Genomic DNA, 27,252 nt, shown 5'->3' on the forward strand with positions numbered 1-27,252 from the left:
GCCTGCTTTCTGGAGAGTTTTTTTAACCATAAATGGGTGTTGCATTTTGTCCAAAGCCTTCTCTGCATCGATTAAGATAATCATATGGCTTTTATCTTTCAGTTCGTTAATGTGGTGTATCACATTAATTGGTTTGTGAATATTGAAGAATCCTTGCATCCCTGAGGTAAAGCCCACTTGGTCATGATGTATGATCTTTTTAATATGCTGTTGGATTCTGTTTGCTAGAATTTTGTTGAGAATTTTTGCCTCTATGTTCATCAGTGGTATTTGGCATTTCTATTCATTAGTGTGTTATTTACCCAGGCATTTCTTTAAGAATTTCTTTACAATGTGGGAGACCTGGGTTTGATCCCTGGGTCGGGAATATCCCCTGGAGAAGGAAACGGCAACCCACTCCAGTATTCTTGCCTGGAGAATCCCATGGACAGAAGAGCCTGGTGGGCTACAGTCCATGGGGTCGCAAAGAGTTGGACATGACTGAGTGACTTCACTTTTTCTTTAAGAATAGAACATTGGTAGGGGGCGGGGAGGGGCGAGGTGGTGGTAGAGAGTATAGTAAAATCACAACTACTTGGCTCACTAGTTATTCAGGCTATTTATCTTCAAGTCCTGTTCAGAAACTCCTCCTGAAATGAACCTTGTTTAGTTCTACTTCATCTTACACTATCTTTTCACACCCACAGTCCTGTACTTCATTCATCCCATAAGTATTTACGGAGCACCTACTGTATGCTAGATACCAACACTGAGATAGTTCTGAGCTCTGCTCCTAGGGAGTTTGGAATCTACTGAGGAAAACATGAAAATCAAAGTGAAAACAAATATAATGTTGATGAATGTGATAAATGATTGACACCTGAGAGAAATGTGTTATGGGGAAGAACCCAGAGGAAGGTACTGCATATAGACAGGTTAATTGGGGAAGGTCCTCATAGCTCAGTTGGTAAAGAATCTACCTGCAATGCAGGAGACCCCAGTTTGATTCCTGGGTCGGAAAGACCCTCTGGAGAAGAAATAAGCTACCCACTCTAGAATTCTTGAGCTTCCCTTGTGGCTCAGCTGGTAAAGAATCTGCCTACAATGTGGGAGTCCTGGGTTTGATCCCTGGGTTGGGAAGATTCCCTGGAGAAGGGAAAGGCTACCCACTCCAGTATTCTGGCCTGGAGAATTCCATGGACTAAGTCCATGGGGTCACAAAGAGTTGGACACAATTGAGCAACTTTCACTTCACTTCACTGCACTTCCATGAAGACACAAGGATGAGGGAGGGAAAGCCAAGCTGAGCAGGTTGCATTCACAACCAGGTGCCAGGCTCCAAAGATGTGCTTTGATGATGATGTTCAGATGCTAAGTAGTGTCCAAATCTTTTTATTTTATTTTTTAACTTTACAATATTGTATTGGTTTAACCATATATCAAAATGAATCCACCACAGGTATACCTGTGTTCCCCATCCTGAACCCTCCTCCCTCTTTGAGATCCAATGGATTGCAATATGCCAGCCTCCCCTATCCTTCACTATCTCCTGAAGTTTGCTCAAATTCATGTCCAATGAGTTGATGATGCCATTCAACCATCTCATCCTCTGTTGCTCCCTTCTCCTTCTGCCCTCAATCTTTCGCAGTATCAGAGTCTTTTCCAGTGAGTGGGCTCTTAGCATCAGTGGCCAAAGTATTGGAGCTTCAGCTTCAGCAACAGTCCTTCTATTGAATATTCAGGACTGATTTCCTTTAGGATGGACTGGTTGGATCTTCTTGCAGTCCAAGGGACTCTTTAGAGTTTTCTTCAGCATCACAGTTCAAAAGCATCAATTCTTTGGTGCTCAGCCTTCTTTATGAACCAACTCTCACATCTGTACATGATTACTAGAAAAATCGTAGCTCGTTATATAGAGTCTATTTAAGATGAAGACATTTCACTTAATAAAAACAAAAATACTGAACAGATAACCTTTTTTAAAAACTTCTTAATTTTATATTGGAGTAGAGTTGACTTACAATGCTGTGATAGTTTCAGTTGTACAGAAACTGATTCAGTTATACGTCTGTCCATTCTTTTACAAATTATCTTCCCATTTTGGTTGTTATTACATAATACTGAGCAGTTTCCTGCACTATACTTCCCTGGTGGCTCAGCTGGTAAAGAATCCGCCTGCAATGAGGGAGACCTGGGTTCAGTCCCTGGGTTGGGAAGCTCCCCTGGAGAAGGGAAAGGTTACCCACTCCAGTATTCTGGTCTAGAGAATTCCATGGACTGTATAGTCCATGGGGTCGCAAAGAGTCAGACACAACTGAGCAACTTTCACTTCACTCCCTGTGCTATACAATAGGTCGTTGTCAGTTATCTATTTTAAATATAGCAGCGTGTACATGTCAGTCGCAAACTCTCAACTTTCCACCCCCAGTCTTTCCCCTATCCCTGATAATCAAAAGTTTGTTCTATAATGGGGGAGGTTCTCTTTTTAAGAAAAAAAAAAGAATTAAAAAATACAAAATTAGATATAAAAGTGAATATGTGTTTAGAATGAGAGAAAGCACAACAAATTATACATTTTTAAATGCTGAGAAAAATAATGAAAACTGGGAAGATAACATATTTTATTAATTTACTGCCAACATACTTCTATAAAAGATTTCCCCTGATGTTAGCAGAATTCAACCTTTGGTTCACCTCTTCACATGACAGTAATTTTGTTATATCACTTCCTATTGACAGAATAGAAAGATAATTTAGTTTATCCTCCAGCGTGGTTAATGGAAACTTTATTTATTATTAAGAGTTTAAAAGTTTCTTTCATCTTTACAATTTACTGGTGGTCTTATATAGGTTTCTAGGTTTGTTTATCAAATCTAAGAAGACCTTTCAAGGTTATGTCATGTATTATGAGCCATATGATTTTGACATGGCATATCAGATTTTCTTGTGTGGTTACTAATATAAATACTCTTTGAATGGATGACTAATTACTCAGCATTTCTTTGATGGCTTTATGTCATGATGCTAGAACAGTGGGCACAGAGATGGTAGTAGTATTGATATTTCTGGAAGTCATTCTTATTTGGGAGCCATAAATAACAACTTACCTCTATGTGGAAGTGACTACAAACCATGTACATGTATCTAACTAAACTGCAAGTGTAATCCCAGCTTAACTTCTCCTTGGCTCAATGCCCAGATCCACCTGAAACAAAAGAAAGTGTGATGGAGGAGAAGCGGGGCAGAGTGTCAACAGTCTTAACCAACTGTGGTTACAGCACCTTACTTTTGCAAAATTTTACAAAGCACATGGCCAATGGGCATGCTACCAGGGCTCTTTGCAAGTCTTGGCAGAGGCTGGTGCAAATGAGGGACCACAAAACACATCTTATCAGCCTCAGAGGACATCTGCTGCAAGATGGTCAAGGTGAAGATGGGCTGAAGGGATCCTGCCTGGAGACACAGACACCTCAGTGGGGCTCTGACCTAAGATGGGTCCCTGAGAATGAAAACCAAGGCATATCTGATTTTTATATCTCTTTTTTAATTAAAATATTTTTATTGAAGTATAGTAGATATACAATGTTCTGTTTCAGGTGTATAGCATAGCAATTCAGATATATATTAATAATATATAGTTAATCATTAATATATTTGTTGATAATATAATTAATTATTAATACAGTATGTTAATTGATAATTATTAATTGTTGCTGTTTAGTCACTAAGTCCTGTCACCTTCTTTGCGACCCCATGGACTGTAGCCCTCCAGGCTCCTCTGTCCATGGAATTCTCAAGGGAGGAATACTGGAGAGGATGGCCATTTCCTTCTCCAGGGAATCTTCCTGACCCAGTGATCAAATGCAAATCGCTTGCATTGACAGGTGGGTTCTTTACTACTGAGCTACCAGGGAAGCCCAATAATTGTTAATTAGTATATTAATTATTAATTAATATATCAATTATTATATTAGACACATATATATAATTCTTTTTCAGATTCTTTTCCCTTATAGGTTATTACAAGATGTTGAGTATAGTTCTCTGTGCTATTTATAGTAGGTCCTTGTTGGTTATCTATTTTTTGTATTGTACTAAGGAGTTTGGAATTAACATATATACAGTACTTTATAGCTCTCCTTTAAGGGGGAACATAATTGATAGGTTTTGGTGATTTCCATTTAGGGGAGGGGGGAAAGTAGGAAAGATGGATCATTCAACTTTCTGACTTGAGTAACTGGAGGAGATTGTCATTGAGACGGAAATCTATCTCTTGATTAGGAGATAGACTTGTGAATGTGATTGAGTTGAGAAGGGCCCAGTGATAACTGAGTTGGCAACAGTGGTTGGAAGAGAAACCTGGGAGATGGTGGGGTAGTGATGGGATTGGGAGGTTGGTGGTGCTGACCATCAGTGGAATGTTGGAGCTGGAGCCAGGCAGTGGCCACTGCTGCAGCCAGAACAGCCCTCGAGTAGGGTCAAAAACCAGGTTAACGACCTTGGCAGGTCACTGCAAGCTTGGCTTGAACCAAACCCTTCTCTTCCATGTGTACCGGCTTAGGTGCTTCACTCACAGTTTTCACCAAGCCTTCCATTCAGCTTAATTTGGCATGTTTTGTGGTAAAAGTTCCTGGGCCAAACTTTATAGGTCTTTAGTAGAATAGCTCTCTCAGTTCACAACCAAGTAACAAATCAGGACTTCTCCCCTGACCCCAACACACTTACATAAGTTGTTGTTTTAGTCGCTGAGTTGTGTCCAACACTTGTAGGACTCCATAGACTGTAGCCTACCAGACTCCTCTGTCCATGGGATTTCCTGGACAAGAAATGTAGTGGGTTGCCATTTCCTTCTCCAGGGGATGGTCTTGATCCAGGGATTGAACCTGCATCTTCTGCACTGGAAGGCAGATTCTTTACTGCTGAGCCACCAGGGAAGTCCGTATATAAGTCCTAGCTGTTTCTTTTCATTATCTTTCTTCTGGTCATTTTTGTTAACCTTTTCTTCCTTACTCATACTTTTTTTTATTCCAATTTTATTTCTATAATCATTTAAAATATTCTTATTTATATCTAATAAAAACAACCTCTGAAATAATTTTTAAAAATAATTTGCATTAAATAGAATTTATTTTAACCACATCTTGAATTTGAAAATATTTTATAATGCAATCATAATTTTTTATTTATGTTATTTTCTTCCAGTTTTACTGAGGTATATTTGACATATAATGCTGTATATGTTTAAGGTGTACAGCCTAATAACTTGACATACATACATTTTGTAAAGTGATCACAATAGGTTTAGCTACTATTGTCATCTCACATAGTTACCATTTTTTTTTCTTATGATGAAAGCTTTTAGGATTTACTCTCCTAGCAATTTTCAAATGTACCATGTGGCATGGTCAGCCATAGTCATCATATTGTCCACTACATCCCCTGCTGCTGCTGCTGCTGCTAAGTCGCTTCAATCGTGTCTGACTCTGTGAGACCCCATAGACAGCAGCCCACCAGGCTCCCCCGTCCCTGGGATTCTCAAGGCAATAACACTGTAGTGGGTTGCCATTTCCTTCTCCAATGCATGAAAGTGAAAAGTGAAAGTGAAGTCGCTCAGTTGTGTCCGACTCCTAGCGACCCCATGGACTATAGCCTACCAGGCTCCTCCATCCATGGGATTTTCCAGGCAAGAGTACTGGAGTGGGGTGCCATTGCCTTCTCCGATTACATCCCCAGTAGTTATTTATCTTACAATTGGAAATTTGTCCTTTGTGGCCGCCTTCATCCAACTCTCCTATCTGAAGTCCTTTCAGATATAATTCTATTCTTTATTATATTGACTTATTCTCACTCATGGTATCTTTTTCTTTGTATGGTTTGTCATTATATATTATTTTGTTTTTTATTCTGGACAATATTGTAAAGTAATTAACCTCCAATTAAAATAAATAAATTTATATTTAAAAAAAAGAAAATTTATCAGTAGGACAGTGAGAATTCTTTGAGGTCTAAGTTAAAGACAATATCTTTGAAAAAAATTGCGCTTAATCCTGCCCGCAGGCATTATAAATTCGTGGAATCATTTTAAACTAACTTCTTAGCTTATTATTTACTTTGCCTGTTTTTATAATAACCCTACAACATAAATGTGGACCTCAAATCCATATAAAAGCCAGGTCATAGTTGCAAATTATGAAGAAAGATTTTTGTTTTCATTTCACCCTAGCATAGATAAAGACATGCTAGGTAATTTTCTTTGGTACCTGCTTTAGCGGGTGTATTTCAGTATTCCTGCTCACCCCCCACACCAGTTCTCTCTCTCACTGAAGGTGTCCTCTAGTCACAGGAATTTTTGTATGTAATTCTTTACTTTGTCTGGCAAGGGACATTTTCTGGGAGGGAACATTCCTAGACGCTGTCTCCTTTCCCTGGGCAGTTGTTAAAAGCGAGTATTTTGGTAACAAAGTAATATGGGTGCCCTTTGGGTAGTCAACAGCTTCAAAGCTCAGGCTGCCGGTTTCTTGCATTTGCTCTGTAATTGGCCTCTGAGGATTTTCCTTATTTTCTTGCCAGCTCAGGCACACATGTTAAATAATCATTTTTTGATATTTTGTTGCTAGATGGTTGTTCAGGTTATTGCTGGAACTGGAAGCCAACCATGACTTTCTTAAACAGTTCCCAGCCCTGCAACACAGTTTCTAATTTGCCTTTCTTTTCTCTTGTTGACAAGAGAATGGTGTGTCCTTACTATATTCTCAAATTATGCAGCCTATCTATATGGAACCTACTTCCTTCATAGTAATTCCCTAGAGATTCCCCAAACCTCCTGCTTCTCTACAGATCATGGATTCATCAGCTGTCGTCCTGAGATCACCCATCTCTGCTTGCTAGAGTAAACCTACTTCTTCTCAGATCCAATGGCTTCCAATTTTTCATTTCTGTACTTTGTCCTCTCATGAAAGAACTCCTCAGTTATTGGACATTTCTCAGTTGATTTACATCTAAAAAGGTCTTTATTTAATTCTCAAACTTGATTGATTGTTTGCTTCAGTTCAGTTCCTCAGTTGTGTTTGGCCCTGAGATCTCATGGAGTACAGCACGCCAGGCTTCCCTGTCCATCACCAACTCCCAGCGCTTGCTCAAACTCATGTCCACTGAGTCGGTGATTCCATCCAACCATCTCATTCTCTGTAGTCCCCTTTTCCTCCTGCCTTCTCCGGCACCAATGTCTTTTCTAATGAGTCAGTTCTTCATATCAAGTGGCCAAAGAATTGGAGCTTCAGCTTCAGCATAAGACCTTCCAATAAATATTCAGGACTGATTTCTTTTAAGATTGACTGGTTTGATCTCCTTGCAGTCTAAGGGACTCTCAAGAGTCTTCTCCAACACCACAGTTCAAAAGCATTAATTCTTCAGTGTTCAGCTTTCTTTATGGTCCAACTCTCACATCCATATGTGACTACTGGGAAAACCATAGCTTTGACTATATGGACCTTTGTTGGCAAAGTAATGTCTTTGCTTTTTATTATGCTGCCTAGGTTTGTCATAGCTTTTCTTCCAAGGAGCAAGCGTCTTTTAATTTCATGGCTGCAGTCACCATTTGGTTTGCTTAGGTATTGAATATAGTTTCAAAATAAATGATCCAGACTTCTGGTTTCAGTTCCAAAATTTAAAGAGCTTGGAGGTCATCATTCTTGTCCTTATAACAGGAAAAGAGCTGAAACACTGAAAATCATGATTTTCTCAGACCCATTAGAGAATTGAGCTCTCAGGGCAGATTGCTACTTGCTACTCCTGCATCTGGAAGGAATGGTGAATCTAGAGCTAACACCTGTTTCCATAGAGCAGGAGTCGCTGGAGCCTTAAACTGGTAGAGACAATGACGTGGTAATTTGGATGATTTGCTGGAGACAATGCAGAACAGCATGAAGTGGAAACCTCCTAGAGCCTGCAGTCCAGCATGTCCTCTTCCACAATCATGGATTTTACTTCTAGGGACCTCACCAGGTGCTCATCATGAAGAGCTAAGAAAGATCCCTTGGTGACGAGAAGAGGAAGGGAAAAGCAAACATTGGAAGATGCCCAAAGCAAACTTTGGAAGATGCCCAAAGCTGTCTCTATAACAAAGACCTACTATCCAAGGGGAAAGATGTCATCAGAACCTTATAAAACCTAGGTTAAAGGCATTTACACACTGCCACCCCCACTAGGAAAAATATAACCATCTGAATGCAGAGTTCCAAAGAATAGCAAGAAGAGAAAAGAAAGCCTTCCTCAGCAATCAATGCAAAGAAATAGAGGAAAACAACAGAATGGGAAAGACTAGAGATCTCTTCAAGAAAGTTAGAGATACCAAGGGAACATTTCATGCAAAGATGGGCTCGATAAAGGACAGAAATGGTATGGACCTAACAGAAGCAGAAGATATTAAGAAGAGGTAGCAAGAATACACAGAAGAACTGTACAAAAAAGATCTTCACGACCAAGATAATCACTGTGGTGTGATCACTGACCTAGAGCCAGACATCCTGGAATGTGAAGTCAAGTGGGCCTTAGAAAGCATCACTACAAACAAAGCTAGTGGAGGTGATGGAATTCCAGTTGAGCTCTTTCAAATCCTGAAAGATGATGCTGTGAAAATGCTGCACTCAATATGCCAGCAAATTTGGAAAACTCAGCAGTGGCCACAGGACTGGAAAAGGTCAGTTTTCCAATCCCAAAGAAAGGCAATGCCAAAGAATGCTCAAACTACCACACAATTGCACTCATCTCACACGCTAGTAAAGTAATGCTCAAAATTCTCCAAGCCAGGCTTCAGCAATATGTGAACTGTGAACTTCCAGATGTTCAAGCTGGTTTTAGAAATGGCAGAGGAACCAGAGATCAAATTGCTAACATCCACTGGATCATGGAAAAAGCAAGAGAGTTCCAGAAAAACATCTATTTCTGCTTTATTGACTATGCCAAAGCCTTTGACTGTGTGGATCACAATAAACTGTGGACTGAAAGAGATGGGAATACCAGACCACCTGACCTGCCTCTTGAGAAACCTGTATGCAGGTCAGGAAGCAACAGTCAGAACTGGACATGGAACAACAGACTGGTTCCAAATAGGAAAAGGAGTATGTCAAGGCTGTATATTGTCACCCTGCTTATTTAACTTATATGCAGAGTACATCATGAGAAACGCTGGGCTGGAAGAAGCACAAGCTGGAATCAAGGTTGCCGGGAGAAATATCAATAACCTCAGATATGCAGATGACATCACCCTTATGGCAGAAAGTGAAGAGGAACTCAAAAGCCTCTTGATGAAAGTGAAAGAGGAGAGTGAAAAAGTTGGCTTCAAGCTCAACATTCAGAAAACGGTCCTATCACTTCATGGGAAATAGATGGGGAAACAGTGGAAACAGTGTCAGACTATTTTTTTGGGCTCCAAAATCACTGCAGATGGTGACTGCAGCCATGAAATTGAAAGACGCTTACTCCTTGGAAGGAAAGTTATGACCAGCCTAGACAGCATATTAAAAAGCAGAGTCATTATTTTGCCAACAAAGGTCTGTCTAGTCAAGGCTATGGTTTTTCCAGTGGTCATGTATGGATGTGAGAATTGGACTGTGAAGAAAGCTGAGCACCGAAGACTTGATGCTTTTGAACTGTGGTGTTGGAGAAGACTCTTGAGAGTCCCTTGGACTGCAAGGAGATCCAACCAGTCCATTCTGAAGGAGATCAGCCCTGGGATTTCTTTGGAAGGAATGATGCTGAAGTTGAAACTCCAGTACTTTGGCCACCTCATGCGAAGAGTTGACTCATTGGAAAAGACTCTGATGCTGGGAGGGATTGGGGGCAGGAGGAGAAGGGGATGACAGAGGATGAGATGGCTGGATGGCATCACTGACTCGATGGACGTGAGTCTGAGTGGACTCTGGGAGTTGGTGATGGACAGGGAGGCCTGGCGTGCTGCGATTCATGGGGTCGCAAAGAGTTGGACACTACTGAGCGACTGAACTGAACTGAACTGACCCCCACTAGTCTTTCTGTTTCACTGAAGAGGGAAAGGAGAATACTAAGAAACATTTGTGAAAGTCACAACCCAGGGACAGGCCACTGAAAGACAGGTTTAATTGTAAAAGTAAAGAATGCTTTTGTTCCCCCACATCTGACCACCACATCAGTAGTGGCTCTAGTATAATAACAATGTATTAAAACTGAAAGAGCTGCAAGATACAAACTTTATTTAAGGAGGAGTGCTTAGGGAAACCTTAGGACAACAGGGGGGTATTCATCTATTAGAATGACTAAAGTCCAAGGCACTGACAATACCAAATTCTGGAAAGGACACCGAGAAACTGGAAATGTAGAATGATGCAGGCTACTTTGGAAGACAGTTTGGCAGTTTCTTACAAAGTTACAGTTTTACCATATAATCCAGCATTGCATGAAAATGTTTATGGTAGGTTTTTTTAAAATAATATATAAAAACTAGAAGCAATTAAGATGTCCTTCAGTATGGATAAAGAAACTGTGGGTCATCCATACAGCAAAGTGTTATTTAGTGTATTTACTGAATAATTAAACAAATGATCTATCATTTTCTATTTTTCCCATTACATAGAAATGCCTTATTTAGCTGTAAGAACACATTGAGGAATCTTAATGATACATTGCTGTGTGGAAACAAGTCAGTCTGGAAAGATTATGTATTGTATGATTTTTAGCTACATGTCACACTAGAAAATGAAAAGCTACAGAGTGTTTGCCAGATGTTTAGGGGGAAGTGAGGAAGGTTGAACAGGTGAATCACAAGAAATATTTTTTTTAAGGTGTGAACTATTTTGAATGATCCTGTAATGGGGAACACAAGACATTATGGATTTGTCAAAACCATAGACTGTTATAGTACAGAATGAATATTCATGTATGCAAACGAAAGAACAATTCAGCCAGAGGAAAAGGTGTTGATTTAAGTAACTCTGGAAGTGAGTGGAGTCTGCAAACATCAAGGCAAAAGGAACTGCATGTAAGTACTATGTCCTAACTGTTAAAGTTCTTTCCCATGAAGGTATGATGGAACAATCCTGATACTGTATACTTATGCATATACTGGAACTGAACAATTAAGTGGATGAATGGAAGGTAGGAGGAGTCAAGTTTCTTACTGTGAGAGTCATATTTTACAGATAAACAAGGGAAGGGGGCTAGAATAATCCATATGGTAATGGGTTATGTTTGGAGACATCGGTATGAACTCATGTTTAGTCTAACCTAGACCCAGATATTTGCATATAGAAATATTTATAAATATATGTATACATATGTGTTAGTAAAGACACTCATATTTACTTGAGTGAAAGTCGCTCAGTCATGTCTGACTCTTTGTGACCTCATGGACTATACTGTCTATGGAATTCTCTAGGCCAGAATACTGGCATGGGTAGCCTTTCCCTTCTCCAGGGGATCTTCCCAATCCAGGGATTGAACTGGGGTCTCCTGCATTGCAGGCACTTTTTTTTTTTTTTTACTAACTGAGCTATCAGGGAAGCCCTGTTTATAAATATGTGTATACATATGTGTTAGTAAACACACTCATATTTCCTTGACTTGTCAGCTCAAAGAGCCAAGAAGCAGTGACATCTCAGTATCTATGAATACACTTCTCACTCAGATTTTGGTTTCTAATACCATTTCCAAAAAAGGGGATGTTGGAGAAATAGTGGATTCTAGGGCTTGGGCAGAAGATATACAAAGATGGGCCTGGAGCATCTTATAGTGACACAAAGTTAGGAAGAACTCAAGAAATACAAAAATAAAACCACAGCCCATCCACATTATGTTGAAGGTCACAGTAGTGAAGTCAAAGAGCTTCTGTGCCCCAAACTGGAACAATGCAAGCCACAAAATAAAGTGAATTATAACCCAAAGTACAAAACAAGTATCCATCTTGACAGGTACACACTGTTATATTTAAACTGGATAAGCAACCAGGACCTACTATACAGCACAGGGAACTCTGCTCAGTGTCCTGTGGCAGCCTGAATGGGAGAGGAGTTTGGGGTAGAGTGGATACATGTGTATGTATGACAGTCTCTTTGCTGTGTGCCTGAAACTATCACAATGTTGTTAATTGGCTATATTCCAGTATAAAACAAAAGGTTAAAAAAAAGCAGCCACGAATCCATAGTGACGTAAAGAAATGATTGATTGATGGAGAGGAAGAGACAAACCGCCAACGCAGAGATATTCCAAAAAATAGTATGGATATTCTGCTTTCATAAGCCCCCAGGCCTGAAATATGGGTTGTGCACAGGCAGTATGGAAAGCAGGGAGACCAACTTTACGCTAGAAAAGTGTGGCAAGCATGACCTCAGCACACGATCAAAGCCAGCATCAGTGGTGATAAGTCATGCCGATGGCATTTACCCTTGCTGTGATGAGACTGGCACTTCATTCTGTGATCTTCCTCCCTGGAACACCTAACTGCAGTCTAGTAGAGTAACAGCTCTGATAAAGGGACATTCCACAAAATACCAATCAGAGCTCCTCAAAACTGTTCCCATCATCAGAAACAAGAGAAGCCTGAGAAACCATCACAGTCAAAAGTTACCTAAAGAGGAACTTCCCTGGTGGTCCAGTGGTTAAGACTTGGCCTTCCAATGCAAGGGGTGCAGGTTCGATCCCTGGTTGGGCAGCTGAGATACCACATGCCTCCCGTCCAAAAAGCCAAAAACATAAAACAGAGACAATATTGTAACAAATTCAATAAAGACTTTAAAAAGGGTCTGCATAAAAAAGAAAAAAAAAGTTGTCTAAAGAGACAGGACAGCTACAGGTGATGTCATACCCTGAGTAGAATCCCAGAAAAGGACATTAGCTAGAGACTGCTGCTGCTCCTTAGTTGCTTCAGTCGTGTCCGACTCTGTGTGACCCCATAGATGGCAGCCCACCACGCTCCCCTGTCCCTGGGATCCTCCAGGCAAGAACACTGGAGTGGGTTGCCATTTCCTTCTCCAGTGCATGAAAGTGAAAAGTGAAAGTGAAGTTGCTCGGTCATGTCCGACTCTTAGCAACCCCAGGGACTGCAGCCTACCAGGCTCCTCCATCCATGGGATTTTCCAGGTATGAGTACTGGAGTGGGGTGCCATTGCCTTCTCCGTAGCTAGAGACTAAGCCAATCTAAATAAGAATGCATCAAGCCTGGTTGATTAATTCTAACAATGTACCATATTGATGTAAGATGATTTATGGGAACTGCCTATACTATTTTCTCAGTTCTGTATATCTACAAGAACTCTGAAATATACAGTGTATTTTTTTTTAATTACTCCCAGAAGCTGGAATGCAGTCTCTTATAACCAGTCATCTTCATGAAAAAATCAGATTGTCGCTCCTTTGAGGAGATAAGATTTTTTTCCCCTCCTCTGGAAGCTTTCAGGCTTTATTTATTTTGTTAAATCCAGACTGTTCTTAAGTTTCCTGACAATCTTTTAGATGTGGTCTTCTGTCATTTATCTTGATTATCACACTATAGCCTTTTTGTTCTGAAGAGTGTTGTGTTTTTTTGTGTCTGAGTTGTTTTCACTTTGTATTTGTTACTTTTCTCTGCATTCTCTGATTTCCTTTTTTAGTGACTTCCATCAGTAAGATGCTGGACCGCACGGAACCTACTTGTGACTGTTTTCTTCATTCTGTCTACCTTTATCAGGTGGCTTAGATGGTAAAGGGTCTGCCTACAATGTGGGAGCCCGGGGTTCAATCCCTGGGTCAGGAGGATCTCCTGGAGAAGGAAATGGCAACCCACTCCAGTATGCTTGCTGGAAAATCCCGTGGACAGAGGAGCCTGGTAGACTACAGTTCATGGGGTCTGAAAGAGTCGGACACGACTGAGTGACTTCACTTTCAGTTTGACTTTATCCTACTCTATCTTCCAGTCCTGCTATTGACGCTTTTTATTTTGGCAATATTATTCTTAATTTCTAAGAACTCATTACTTATCAACATCCTATTTCCTAATAGATAATTTTCCTCTCAAATTTGAGGTTAAAATAATGTCTATCTTATTTGTTATCTTTTTACTCATCTGATTCACCGGTTGCTATTTTTTCTTGCTGATTTTTTTTTTAATCATATCTCTTGTACTTCTTGGTTGTCTCTTTATATTTAAGGATGAAGAACATGTTGATGATTGTTAGAGTTGATGTGAGATTCTTGTATACTTTTGCAGGCTCTGAGAAGAAGCAGGCTGGCTTCCCTTCAAGGTGCCTTAGAAGGGAGATGACTACCTGTGAGATTAAGGTCATTCAAACACAGCATCAGAAGGGTTATACTCTGTACCAGGAACACCCAGTAATGTAAACTCTTTCTTGGTAATTTGCTTTATTTATTTGCAGGAGAGGCTTGTATATTTTTTACTGCAGAAGGAAAGGAGGTTTCTTAGGTTCAGGGTGAGGGTGGAGCAAGTGGCACTGCCAATCCTACTTAACCCTCCCGGTCATCCCCGTCTTTCCTTGTGTCCCACTCCAGCATCCGTACCTGCCCCCTCCACACTGGGAGCCTGCCATGCATCTCTCTATCGATTGGGCTCTCCCTAACCTCAAAGCTATCTCCTTAGCACAGTCCCATCTGTTTCCGACATGTGAAACCATCCTGGACATCCCTTGATAACTGCCATTTCCCTTCTCTCTCTGGTTGAGAATTTATTTTCTTGGAGTATGATTCTACCCACATTGCCCCGAGCTTTGAGAGAGAACAGGAAGAAGAGGCATGTAACAGATCTGCTCCTCTGAAATGAAAGCATCACGTCACTTTTTAAATAGGAAGACTTTTTAAATAACATCACATCACGTTTATAAATAACGCTCACATCACAAGATAGTACATCTGCTAATTTACGTCGTCTTCATTATCTGATTCATAAATAGATGGGAAATCATTTGAGGACTGCATTTGTAATTCTTAGTCACCTCATTGTAGAAATCACTTCATGTAATTGTTCTTCTCTATAAATACACAAGAAGACCAGGGCTCTGAGCGGAGAGCCCTTAACTGACTCAGGTCTTTGGATTTTGGAATGAGCTGGGTCCAGTTTGGGTTCTGGAATTCTCACAGGCTGGGAGGTTCTGAGCAGGTGCTGAATTTCTCTAAGACCCTGTTCTCTCATCTATGAAATGAGAAAACAGAACGTGCGTCGTGGAGTTGATGTGAGGATAGAATCAGATTATACAGCACTCAGCACAGGGCTATAAGTGATCTAGCCTAATAAATATTGCTGTTTTCATTGATTATGATGATCATCTAGGTTGACTCGACTTGCATACCCAGTAAACATTCGTTTTTGTGGTTAATAATGATCGCGTAATTTAACATCCTTTCTTTTTTGCCAAAATTGATTATTTTATTAACAATATCTTTTTTTTAAATTGGACTATTGTTGCCTTACAATGTTGTGTTAGTTTCTGCTATACAGCAAAGTGAACCAGCCATACATATACCTATTAATTTGATATCCTTTCACTTTGTCACATGATAAGTGATGTAAGTTGTAAAAGGGAAGGGAGAAAGGAGTTTAACTTTGTGAGGAAGAAAGCTCAAGAGGGAAAATAAGTGCTGCAATGAGAAAAAAAATATATATATATATATATAAAACCCCAAATATGAGAAGTAGAGGGCCCATCAGCAGAACTTGTGATCCACATATGTTTTACCTCAGAAGTTGGTTTGTAAATGACTTTTGTCAATGACGGTTATAAAGAATAACATTGAAATGTTTGACTCCAGCAGAATCTGGAATTAGACCTAGAAGGGACCAGACTGAAGCAGATACACTGGTTTTTGAAGTCGTTGGATAGGAGGAAGAGAAATATCAGGAGGCATTTTACTTTTCATTATGGGTTTCAACAATAGCGCGATTATACAAATAGTCTTCTGAGCACAGAAAACAAAACACACACAACTTCCGTGTGGGAAACAAAAGAAGCTTTTGAAAGCATCCAAGGGGATGGGAGATGAAGCCATCAGAGCTGGGGTAGAGAATGGGGTGTTGGGAAAGGTTGTATTTAACTCCAGTATCCAAACCCAAAGATTAATTCCATGGTTCCGATTCAGGGGAGTGGGAGTGGTGTGGGAAAGAGACAGCAGTTTCCCTTTCCTCAGCGCGGTATTAATTTTAGAGGCTCTCTCCATTGAGTGCGCACTTTTCTCATTTGTTTGACCAGCACTGTCAGGGAGCAAGGAGACTCCTCCCGGCATATATTTTCCCATTTACCAGGGTCCCTGTTTACCCTGATCACACACTGTCCTGCATGAGCTGCTCTGTCTGTTAACCCCACATGGCTGCTAATTAGCAGGTCACTTGCAGGTTAGAGGTGTGCTTGTGTTGTGCTTCTCGGCTTGCTGTTGTGTTATTATAACAACTGCAGATGCCATATGCAGCTGCCATACGGGGTGTGCTCAGCAGGCTGCTTGTATAATTACAGGCATTAGCCAGAGATGGAGCCTGCCAGCTGACATTCAAGAGGCAATAATAACTTAATTTCCCTCATAGCAAATTGGCTCTTTAATAGGGAATTCAGTTACACTCCGAACTCAGGGATGGCTTGAGAATTCCAGCAAGCACATTTCTGTCCAGTTATTAGCATCAGGGGTGGGGTAGGTGCAGATATACCAAACTCCGTCTCCTTGGCTGCCTAAAGATAAACCAAAGGTTGTTACTATTCCACACTTTTAATATTTCCGAAGAAAGGATGTATTATCAGAGAAGCCAACTGGCCTCAATGAAGGATTTGTCACAGTACGTACAGTCTTAAGTGCGTCGTGAAAGGCTTTTGCACTTTTTGCCCACCTGGTGTCTCTTACTGAGCACTGTTCAGGAACCACTTTGCTTTGTTGTGGTGTTTGGAACTAAATTGACTAAAGATTTCATCTGGGGATAAATTCCCTGCGACTCAACTTAACTGGGTCTTTGCTCATGTTTTCCTTTAGCCCAAATATTTCTCCTCTCATTCTCTACCCATCGAACATCTGTGCAAAGCCATTCCCTCTGTGATAACTTTCTTGATCCTTCTCTCTACCTCCAGAGGGTATGGTTGCTTTCTTCTTGTTGCTTTTCTAGCATTTGGTATAATAATTAAAACTCTTTATCTCTCAGAAGTCTTTGTGCCCACACCTGTCTCAGAGTTGACTGAGAGCCCCTGGCAGCATCTGTTTTTGATCCATCTTGGTAACACCTAAAATGCCTTTTCCCCAGCGGGTGCCAGAAGCAGTTGTTAGATGGATTTAAAATATATTGAAAAAGCTATAGTCATTTCTGTATTTTAAAATATGTATAGAACTTTAATCACAAGGACAAACAGATATTATAAAAGATTAATGGCTTGATTATTTAAAATAAAGCCTAGCTTTACACAGTATATGTAAACAGATTTGTCTCTATATATATATGTTAAATAATATTTATATTTTGTATACATTTTGTACCTATATTTATACATGTATGTCTTCATATACACATACATGATGATCTTTGCACCTATATCTGCATCTATTATTTTTCTGTTCTGTGCTATTTAACTGAGATTACATCGAGCATTTACAGATAGTAGTTCTGGCAACAAGTGTATAAGGTTAAATAGTAATGGATATGATTATAATTGTAGAAATAACAATTATAACTCTAAGATTATGGAAGAAGGTTTACCTACTTGTAAGTTTGGATTAAACATTCTATGAAACTTATATATTTAAATAAATTAAAAATCTTGCCTTTTGAGTCTTTTACTAAAAAAAAAAAAAAGATTGCAAACTTTTCATGACCTGGAAAGACTTGATATCCTCTGAAATGATAAAAGAAAACTAAAAATTGTTATATACATTTGGAATGTAGATTTGTATGAGATAATCTGGTGATAAATATTTATGTACCTAAAGTCCAGGAAGATATGCATACACAATAATATTAAATACATAGCAGGATTTGGATTACTTTTGATTTATTTATTTTGCTAATCTGTATTTCCTAAAATGTTTATGAGTTCAGGAAAAAATGGTTATTAATGTGTAATTTTATTAATATATTTTCAAAGGTTTATAAGAGGAAGGATTTTGGCACCTCTGAATTCTCTTTAAATAATGTCCACAAATGAGGTCTGGAAGTGCTGGGGTTTTTTATGCTTAAGAAGTAGGCGTAATTTATTTTGTATGAATTAAGTGTTTAAGATAGATAATGTGCTTCTGGGTTCACAGGTGCAATGCAGATAAGGCAGGAAATTAAGACATTTTGACGTGAAAAACACCAGTCAGTGCTAGGGCTGAAACAATATTAAATTCAACATGCACTTAATTTAGTTATTTGTTTATTTTGTGTTTATTTTGTAAGAAGTTCAAAGTAGTTGGATTGGGCAGTGACAAAGGAACAATTCGTTAAAACTTGCTGTTGTTCAGTCGCTAAGTCGTGTCTGACTCTTGGCGACCCCATGGACTGTAGCTCATCAGGCTCGTCTGTCCATGGGATTTCTCTGGCAAGAATACTGGAGTGGGTTGTTACTTCCTTCTCCAGGGGATCTTCCTGACCCAGGGATCTAACCTATGCTTCTCCTACATTGTCAGGCAGGTTCTTTACCATTGAGCCACCAGGGAAGCCCCAAAGCTGGCTGATCTTGTACCAAATTCAACTAATATGCTATTTATATTGATAACACAATCTCTCTCTCTCTCTTTTTATATTGGAATAGAGTTGATTAACAATGTTGTTTTCTATATCTATGACTATTTCTGTTTTGTAAATAAGTTCACCATTTTTCTAGATTCTACATATAAGCAATATCATACGACATTTTGTCTTTGAGAGATTGCATTTTCTGAAGTTTATTTCTATGTGTTTTATTTAGTTTCTGTAAAAGAGTATTTTATTCTAGAGGGGCGACGGTCACATCAACCTCCGGGTGCAAGGAAGGTGAAAGACAGAAGGAATACAGCCAGACTGCTGGCTCAAGCTATCTATGTCCTACCCTGTGCATTAAGCCAAATTGTACTTTTCAGGGAAATTGTATTTGATAATTTAAATGACTTGAAAACTGATATATGAGAGATGCAGTCTGATTCCTTTATGTGTTCATTCATTTGACAACCACTTATTGAGTGCCAGCTCTATCCCCCAAAGTCAAAAGGGTTATGTATCACAGAGAGGGTCCAAGTTCGTGGAGACTGTTCTCAGACCCTTATGTATCTTGAGTTTTTGTTCTGGAGGTGAATCATGGGTCCACACAGCATTCTCTGTGGCGGGCTGTTAGGCTGGGAACAACAACCATCTCAGTGCAGACAGACAGTAAGGTGTGCTGGGCTGGGCCTTAGGGGCCGGATGAATTCTTGAGAAAGGAGCCCGGAGAAGCTGGGTAGGGGTCAGGCTGTAAATACGGTCTGATTTAGACAGTGTCCACCTTGTGTCTGGCACATTGCTTTACAAATGTTATTTTATTTAATCAGCATAACAGATAGGTATTATTCTAACCCGACATTAGCACATCAAGCGTCTACTTTTAATTCCAGCCAGGGCCAAGAAGCTTGGAAAACAGAAGCGATCGCAGCAGGCAGCCACACCGGGCATGAGAAGACCTCACAAAGGAAAATGTAGGTCCAAAGTCTGAAGTGTCAGTTATGTTTCTAACAATTGCATATGGACTTCATTAACCAGCTAGCTAAATGGTCCTTATTTTAGCATCCCACCAGCTGGAGGGGTTTCTAGGAGGAAACGTGAGAAGGGAAAAAGTCTAGGAATCTCAGGTTCCCCAGGGCCTTCTGGAATTCTAACAGATTAAGCAAGATAAGGTCTACTCTGAACTCCCCTCTCTTCTTCCTGCACCCCTCTGTGCAGTCACCTCATGGATGAATAAGACCAGAGCACCTGTATCTGTCCAGGAGGGGCCGGAGCTGTTTTATTTGCATCCCTTTGGGCTTCTGAGGCTGCACTCCCCTAGGGAATGCAAGGCAGAAGCAGAAAGTCTTCATTCAGCACCAGCTCTCTGTGGGAAACGTGTGTCTCTCTGCCACGAGGGCTCTTCATTATATGTTTTCTATTACATCTTTAGCACAGCTTTGTGTTGCTTTTTCCCATAGGTTAAATATAATGACAGGTAACCTAATCCTGAAGGTAACAGAATCATCTTCGAAGACACAAGGCTCTATTTAATTCTTGCCAAATGACAGAACATACCCAGACTTTGAACAGACCTCCGCAGAACCCCAGTAAGTTTTTGTATCTTGCCGAGCTTGGAGCCAGATCGTCCCTTTCTTTTCTTTCTCCCGCTCCCAGGCTGGATCCGATTTCACACCCATCGATCCGTAAGAGGATAATGGTATCACCGTTCAAGACAGGCAGCCATGGAGAATTGTTTTATGTGCTTCTGATACTCAAGAAGTTTCGGTGGCCTGGGCTACGTCTCACTTTTCAAGGAGAGTCAATTCCAGGGCAGAAGACAGTGTGGCAAAGAAAAAACAAATGGGCTTTGGAATCAGGTGGACATGGGTGGGAAGCACAGCTCTGCCTCTTATTAGCAATGATCTTAGTCAGTGCTGGGGCCTCAGTTTCCTAACTAGTAAAATGATGATAAACCCATACCCGGCTTGTAGAAATTTGCAGGACAGAATTAAGGAAATACGTGAATCTATATTTCAAGGACAAGTCATTGTGTGTGGGGGGGGGGAGTGTTATCTCACTTGGCCTCATTTGTGTGTGTGTGTGTTTAAATGTTTATGTTTATTTATTTATTTGTTTTTGGCTGTGCTGGGTTGTCGTTGCTGAGTGGGCTTTTCTGTAATTGTGCAGAGCAGGGGCTGCTCTCTAGTTGCGGGCTTCTCATTGTGGTGGCCTCCTTGTAACTCCCGGGCTCTAGAGCACAGGCCCAGTGGTTGTGGCTTGTGGGCTTAGTTGTTCCACAGCCTGTGAAATCTTTCTGGACCAAGGATTGAGCCTGTTTCCTGCATTGGCAGGTGGATTCTTTAACACTGAGCCACCAGGTAAGCCATATTTTGTGTGTGTGTGTTTTAATATTTGTTTATTTGGCCGTGTCGAGTCTTAGTTACGGCACTTGCGATCTTTGTTCCATCACACTGGATCTTTCATTACAGAGCACAGACTCTCTAATGGTGACGTGAGGGCTCAGTAATGGCAGGTTGCAGGCTTAGTTTCTCCACAGCAAGTGGGATCTTAATTCCCAGACCAGAGATCAAACCCACATCCCCTGCATTGCAAGGCAGATTCTTAACCACTGGACCACCAGGGGAGTCCCTCACTTGGTCCCACTTTGAAGGTCATTTGAAAATCCTGCAGAGTGTTATCCCCTTATCCGAGAGTGTGTGCCATGCTGTCCTCTGCACGGCCTGTAGTTACAGAGTTACAGAGTTACAGAGTTTCATGTTGGGACAGTAACTGGCGTTAATGTTGGGGGACGCCCAGATTCTGTGCCTGGACTCTGTGTGTATTTGTGGAAAGCACTACCAAGACCTGTGATAGAGTGGTATGGATATTGTCTTAGGTGCTGAGAATAAAACACATGCTCCCTGCTCCTCCGACCAGCAGGAGAGCCTGGGGCCACTGCAGGGCCTGAAGGATGCTCGAGTTTCAGGGAGTTCACAAAGACGGTTAGCATCAATTCTGTCAGGGATAAGGAAGAATGAGGACAGGCATCCGAGAGTGATCCTTGAGCTGAGATCTGAGGCTGAGTAGGTGTTTTTTGAGGCCTTCCCAGGTGGCTCAGTGGTAAAGAATCTGCCTGCCAATACAGGAGACATAAGAGACATGGGTTCGATCCCTGGGTTGGGAAGATCCCCTGGAGTATATACTTCTAATTGAAGTATAGTTGCTGTACAATATTATTTAAGTGACAAGTGTACAATATAGTGATTCATCCTTTTCAAAGGTTATACTCCATTTACAGTTATTATAAAATATTAAGTGTATTCTCCATGTTGTCCAGTATATCCTTGTAGCTTATTTTATACCTAATAGTTTGTACCTCTTAATCCCTGACCCTTATACTGCCCTCCCTCCCCACTCTCCACACTGGTAACCACTGGTTTGTTGTCTATGTCTATGAGGCTGCTTCTTTTTCATTATATTCACTCATCTGTTATATTTTTTAGATTCCACATATAAATGACATCACACCGTATTTGTCTTTCTCTGTCTCCCCTCCAAGTCCATTCCTCCTTTAGAAAACATTGTGTGTGTGTACTCAGTCATGTCCGACTCTCTGCAGCCTCATGGATTGTATCCCACCAGGCTCCTCTGTCCATGGGATTCTCCAGGCAAGAATGCTGGAGTGCGTTTCCATGTCTTCCTCCAAAGGATCTTCCCGACCCAGGTATCAAACCCACATCTCCTGCACTCTTGCATTGGCAGGCAGATTCTTTACCACTGAGTCAGCAGGGAAAAGGTAGATTAAGAAATGGTTAAAAGTTCAGTGGCTGGAGCATAAGTAGACAGAGAGGGATAAAGAGATGACTGGGCCCAGGTTCTGCACAATAAAGCCAGAATGAGATACCACTGCATACATATCAGAATGGCTAACACAGAACACTGACAGCATCGCAGCCTGGTTAGTGTGTAGAGGAACTCTCTCTCATGCATCGTGGGTGAGAATGTAAAACGGTATTGCCACTCTGGCAAATAGTGGAGCTGTTTCTTATAAAACTAAACAGAATGATCATCCAACCCAGCGATTACACTCTTGAGCATTTATCCCAGAAAAATGACAACTGATGTTTATGTACAAAATGATGTGCATTGAAAGATTGTAGCAGTTTTATTTGTAGTATTCCCAAAATGGAAATGACCCAGATGTCCTTCAGCAGGTGAATGATTAAATTGTGGTCCATCCATACCATGAAATATAACACTGCTTGGCAGGAAGAAGGAGAGACTAGTGACGCGCAAATCATGAGTGTCTGGGGCTTGATGCTTAGCGAGAAGAGCCAGTACCAAAAAGATTACTGGCTGTGTGGTTTTAGTATCCTGGTCATGATGTCGTACTTGATCATAGTTTTGCAAACGCTGTCTTTAGGGGAAACTGGGTGAAGAGTAGAAGAGATCCTTCTTTATTATTTCTTATAGCTTTATGTGAATCTTTAATAATATGAAATTAAAATTTAGTGAAAACCAACAAAACAACAACAAAATCATACCGCTCAGAATTCTACAAGTTTTTAAAACATTTTATTATTCTTTTTAATTTCACTGTGCTGAGTCTGATTTGCAACATACAGGATCGTCACTGTGGCATGCTGGATTTGTAGCTGTGGCATGCGAGCTGTTAGGTGTGGCCTGTGGGATCTATTCCCTGACCAGGGATTGAAGCCAGTCCCCCCTGCATTGGGACTGTGGGGTCTTAACCACTGGACCCAAGGGAAGCGCCCCCCCGCAAATACCATTTTTTGTGTATTTTGTTACACATACATTTCTTGAAAATCAAAAAGCACATTTTTAAGCAACTATTGTACATTCTGCTATGCAAGAATAATAATATATACAATTTGAGGCTTTTATTTGTAGATGAAATAATCCTCAATGCTTTCTTTAAGCAGAAGCACTTATTAAAGGATTTTAAGTAGTTTTGAGACTCTCCAGGAGAGCCACAGTCCGTCTTATGAAAGGTATGAAAATGCGTAATTCCAGGCTGAATACCAAGAGTCGTAGGACTGCTGTCTGGAGGAGCTGGACATTCTGCATCATGCCTGCTAGGACGCGACCGCATGGGCATCACTTGTGACTTTTCTTGAAATTGCTTCTGGCTTCCGAGGTCGTCTTAGTGATTTCACTAAGAACACCTTAAAACCTAGACACCTCCCCCTCATCTGCCATCTGTATCCTTGCTACAAATTTAGGTGAAGATGCAAGTATTCTGGATTCTACCTTAGGCATATTGCTTTTAAGCCAAAACTAGGATGCATGTTCAAAGATGCTAGATGGACATAAATTACAAATTACACTTATGCCCACCCTTTGGTTTACATTTCCAAGAAAGACCAACGCTTCTCTAGACCTATAATGCAGACAAATCCGATTTTCCTTCCTGAACAGTAGATTTTAAAATATTTTCACTGATGCACTGTCCTCCTCCCAGGCCACCATTATCCCCTTTGTCCTAATTGTAGTTGTTTGCTGCTGCTGCTGAGTCACTTCAGTCGTGTCCGACTCTGTGTGACCCCATAAACAGCAGCCCACCAGGCTCCCCTGTCCCTGGGATTCTCCAGGCAAGAACACTGGAGTGGGTTGCCATTTCCTTCTCAAATGCATGAAGGTGAAAACTGAAAGTGAAGTCGCTCAGTCGTGTCCGACTCTGAGCGACCCCATGGACTTCAGCCTACCAGGCTCCTCCATCCATGGGATTTTCCAGGCAAGAGTACTGGAGTGGGGTGCCATCGCCTTCTCCGTAGTTGTTTAGTCACTAAGTTTTTTCCAACTCTTTGCAACCCCATGGACTGTAGCCTGTCAGGCTTCTCCGTCCATGGGATTCTTCAGGCAAGAATACTGGAGTGGGTTGCCACTTCCTCCTCCAGGGCATCTTCCTGGACCAGGGATCGAACCCACGTCTGCTGTGTCTCCTGCATTGGCAAATGGGTTCTTTACCACTGAAGCCACCTGTGAAGCTCTTTCTCCTGACTAAATTCTTTAAATCCGTAAGACAGATCTTAGAGGAAAAAAAATTGCTCTTTAGTAACTGTGTTAATGTTAATCCCTATGAAAATATCTAGTGTAGAATTTTGCACATACTCAGTAAAATTTAGTTGCTTTGGCTCTTCCATCCCTTAGTTATTTCATGAAGATTTCTTGATTCTTCCTTTTGAAATCAATTGCTCTTTCCTCTCTTCTACCTTCATAACAACTACCACTTATCTGAAGGTGTCTGGTTCATTTTACTGAATATGTACACCTTAGTGATATGTAATTTTTTACTGTTTTGAAAATGAAACCTAAATCCTCTTACCTAGTCATTTATTTCGAGTTTTACTCAAATATATGTGTTTGAAATCTCATTTGATTTTTAGTTTTCTATGCTGCGTCTGCTAAGTATATATATTTTTTTTCTGCCTTTAAGGACATTTCTTCCCTTTTCTTCCCTTCCTTCCTGCTTCCCTCCCTCCCCAAAATATTTGGGTTTTCCTGCTTAAGAATTCTTAAGTGTATTGTGTGGTGTGTCTGTCTGTGTGCAGGGGAGGTTGGGATGGGAAGAGATGAGGGATTTCATCACCACCTAATGAGCCAGGCATAACTGTCACATTCTTTGTAACCAACACACACGTCCAGAGAGCCGTCACTAACTAGTGTCAAGGGCTACCTGAACGTCTAGCTTGAGCGTGATAAAAATTTCCAAATAACGATTTAAGAAAATAATTGTTCACTTGGCAACTATGAACTTATGTTAAGTTTTCCTGTGTTTAAGAAAAAGATATAGCTCTCGAGAAACACAAAACTCAGAAGTCAAATAAAGAAAGAACTGGAGGTCCAGAACTGATTTCCACTGGGAATTATTAAACTGTAAAATATCAAGAGTACCTATGCATGCATACTCAGTCATGTCCAACTCTTTACAACCCCGTTGATTGTAGCCCCCAGGCTCTGTCCATGGGATTTTCCAGGCGGGAATACTGGAGTGCGTTGCCATTTCCCCTCTTCCTCACTCAGGGATTGAACCCGTGTCTGCTGTGTCACCTGGATTGGCAAGCAGGTTCTTTACCACTGAGCCACCGGCAAAGCCCATGTTTACCTCAGCCCCACCCAAAAGAGAATTCCCCCGTTCCCTTCAGAGACCTCATAAAATTGTGTGCTTTCTTCCTCTATGACAGAAATTATTCTCTTTGTCTTCATGGCTCCTGAAGGCAATCATGGGTTTTCTTTAAACTGAAAAGAAATCTAGTGTAACATTATAGCACAGTACCCTTTCTACTTTGCCTAAGCTTTCTTTCTTTTTTTTTTTTTTCCAATGCTGTCTCCAACTTTGGGTCAGAATCAGCTACTGTAACCCCCAACATGGGCCTGGTAGGTAGTTGCATGAACTCCATTTTTCATGACAGCAGTATCCAAATGCCGAATTTAAAGTATTTGGGAGCTTCCCTGGTGGTGCGATAGATAATAATCTGCCTGCCAATGCAGGGGACACGGGTTCAGTCCCTGGTCTTGGAATATTCCACATATTCCAAGGAGCCACTAAGCCCAATGATGTCACAACTGCTGAAGCTGGCGTGCCTAGAGCCTGTGCTCTGCAACAACAGAAGCCTGTGCGTTACAATTCGAGAGTAGCCCCCACTCTCTGCACCTAGAGAAAGCCCGTGTGCAGCAGCGAAAACCTAGCACAACCAAGCATGAAGGAAAGAAGGAAAGGATTAAAAAGGTATTCATGTTTAGTAACAGCATGAACTTCTTGATGTGCCTTCCATTTCCACCAAGGTGCATTTGTGAATGGCACCTTGGAGATCGCCATAGGGAACTACTGACTGATCTCCAAGGTAAAGGTAAAAATGCAGCTCTTTAAACAATGATTTGTGGCATGTGTTTGGAAAACGAAGTGTTTAGGCACTGGCCCAAATATTAACTGGAAATTGGTGCTGCAAGGCAGATGTTTACCATCCCTAAACAAATGGACCGCAGAACTCCATGAGTCTCCCAGCTGTTGATATGCTCTAGTTTCAGCAAGAAGAGAGTCATTTAAAATGAAATCCCTTTGCCTTTGTAGAAACACAGTTGTGGGTGAAAATGTCATTTGATTTCAGAAACACAAGCTGCTGATGACTTGTTTAGAAATACATGGAGTCCATGCAGGATGAATGCAGGCAGTGGCCCAGGATAAACATGGCGACCGATGGTGGAAAAGTCTCACAAAGTAAAACCCACTTCATAAGGGGATGGCCGTCTGGTCTTCTGATCAGTATGGCCCTGAATTTCCAATCTGTTTGCAGGACTGTGCTTCATGTGGAAAAGCCAGCACTTGTCTTTCTCAATTCAGTTCTTCATAGTTAAGGAATAATCCTTCAAGTTTCAGGCATTGTGTTGCTTATAGATTTCAGACATCCTGTTTCTTGTCATTTTTAGTATGATTGCAAATTTTTTTTTATTTCTGAGTTTTCAGCTATTTTGGTGGGTTCTCTTGAAATATTATTTCAAATTGAAAATCTCAAGAAATGCTTATTGAACTGATTCTAAAAGTAACACATCATTAACCTCTTTTATCTAAAATGTAAATCAGAAAAGAGGGAGAAGAAAGAGAGGCACAAAGTTAGTTTTATATTAGAGTA

At 40.8% G+C, this 27,252-nt stretch overlaps 1 long non-coding RNA gene across 2 annotated transcripts in view; it reads left to right on the forward strand.

Moving 5' to 3' along the window:
* The window catches only part of LOC133232119 (uncharacterized), a 37,975-nt gene extending 15,993 nt beyond the window's left edge, over positions 1–21,982 (forward strand). The window contains exons 3-6 of one of the 2 annotated variants that reach the window (XR_009731311.1): positions 10,797–10,993; positions 14,195–14,336; positions 19,513–19,593; positions 20,276–21,982. This is a non-coding gene — a long non-coding RNA (uncharacterized LOC133232119). The remainder of the gene's footprint in view (positions 1–10,796; positions 10,994–14,194; positions 14,337–19,512; positions 19,594–20,275) is intronic. The other variant, XR_009731310.1, reaches the window with a different exon arrangement.
* The last annotated feature ends 5,270 nt before the right edge of the window (positions 21,983–27,252 follow it).

Source organism: Bos javanicus, chromosome 19, assembly GCF_032452875.1.
Source record: "Bos javanicus breed banteng chromosome 19, ARS-OSU_banteng_1.0, whole genome shotgun sequence".
NCBI lineage: Eukaryota > Metazoa > Chordata > Mammalia > Artiodactyla > Bovidae > Bos > Bos javanicus.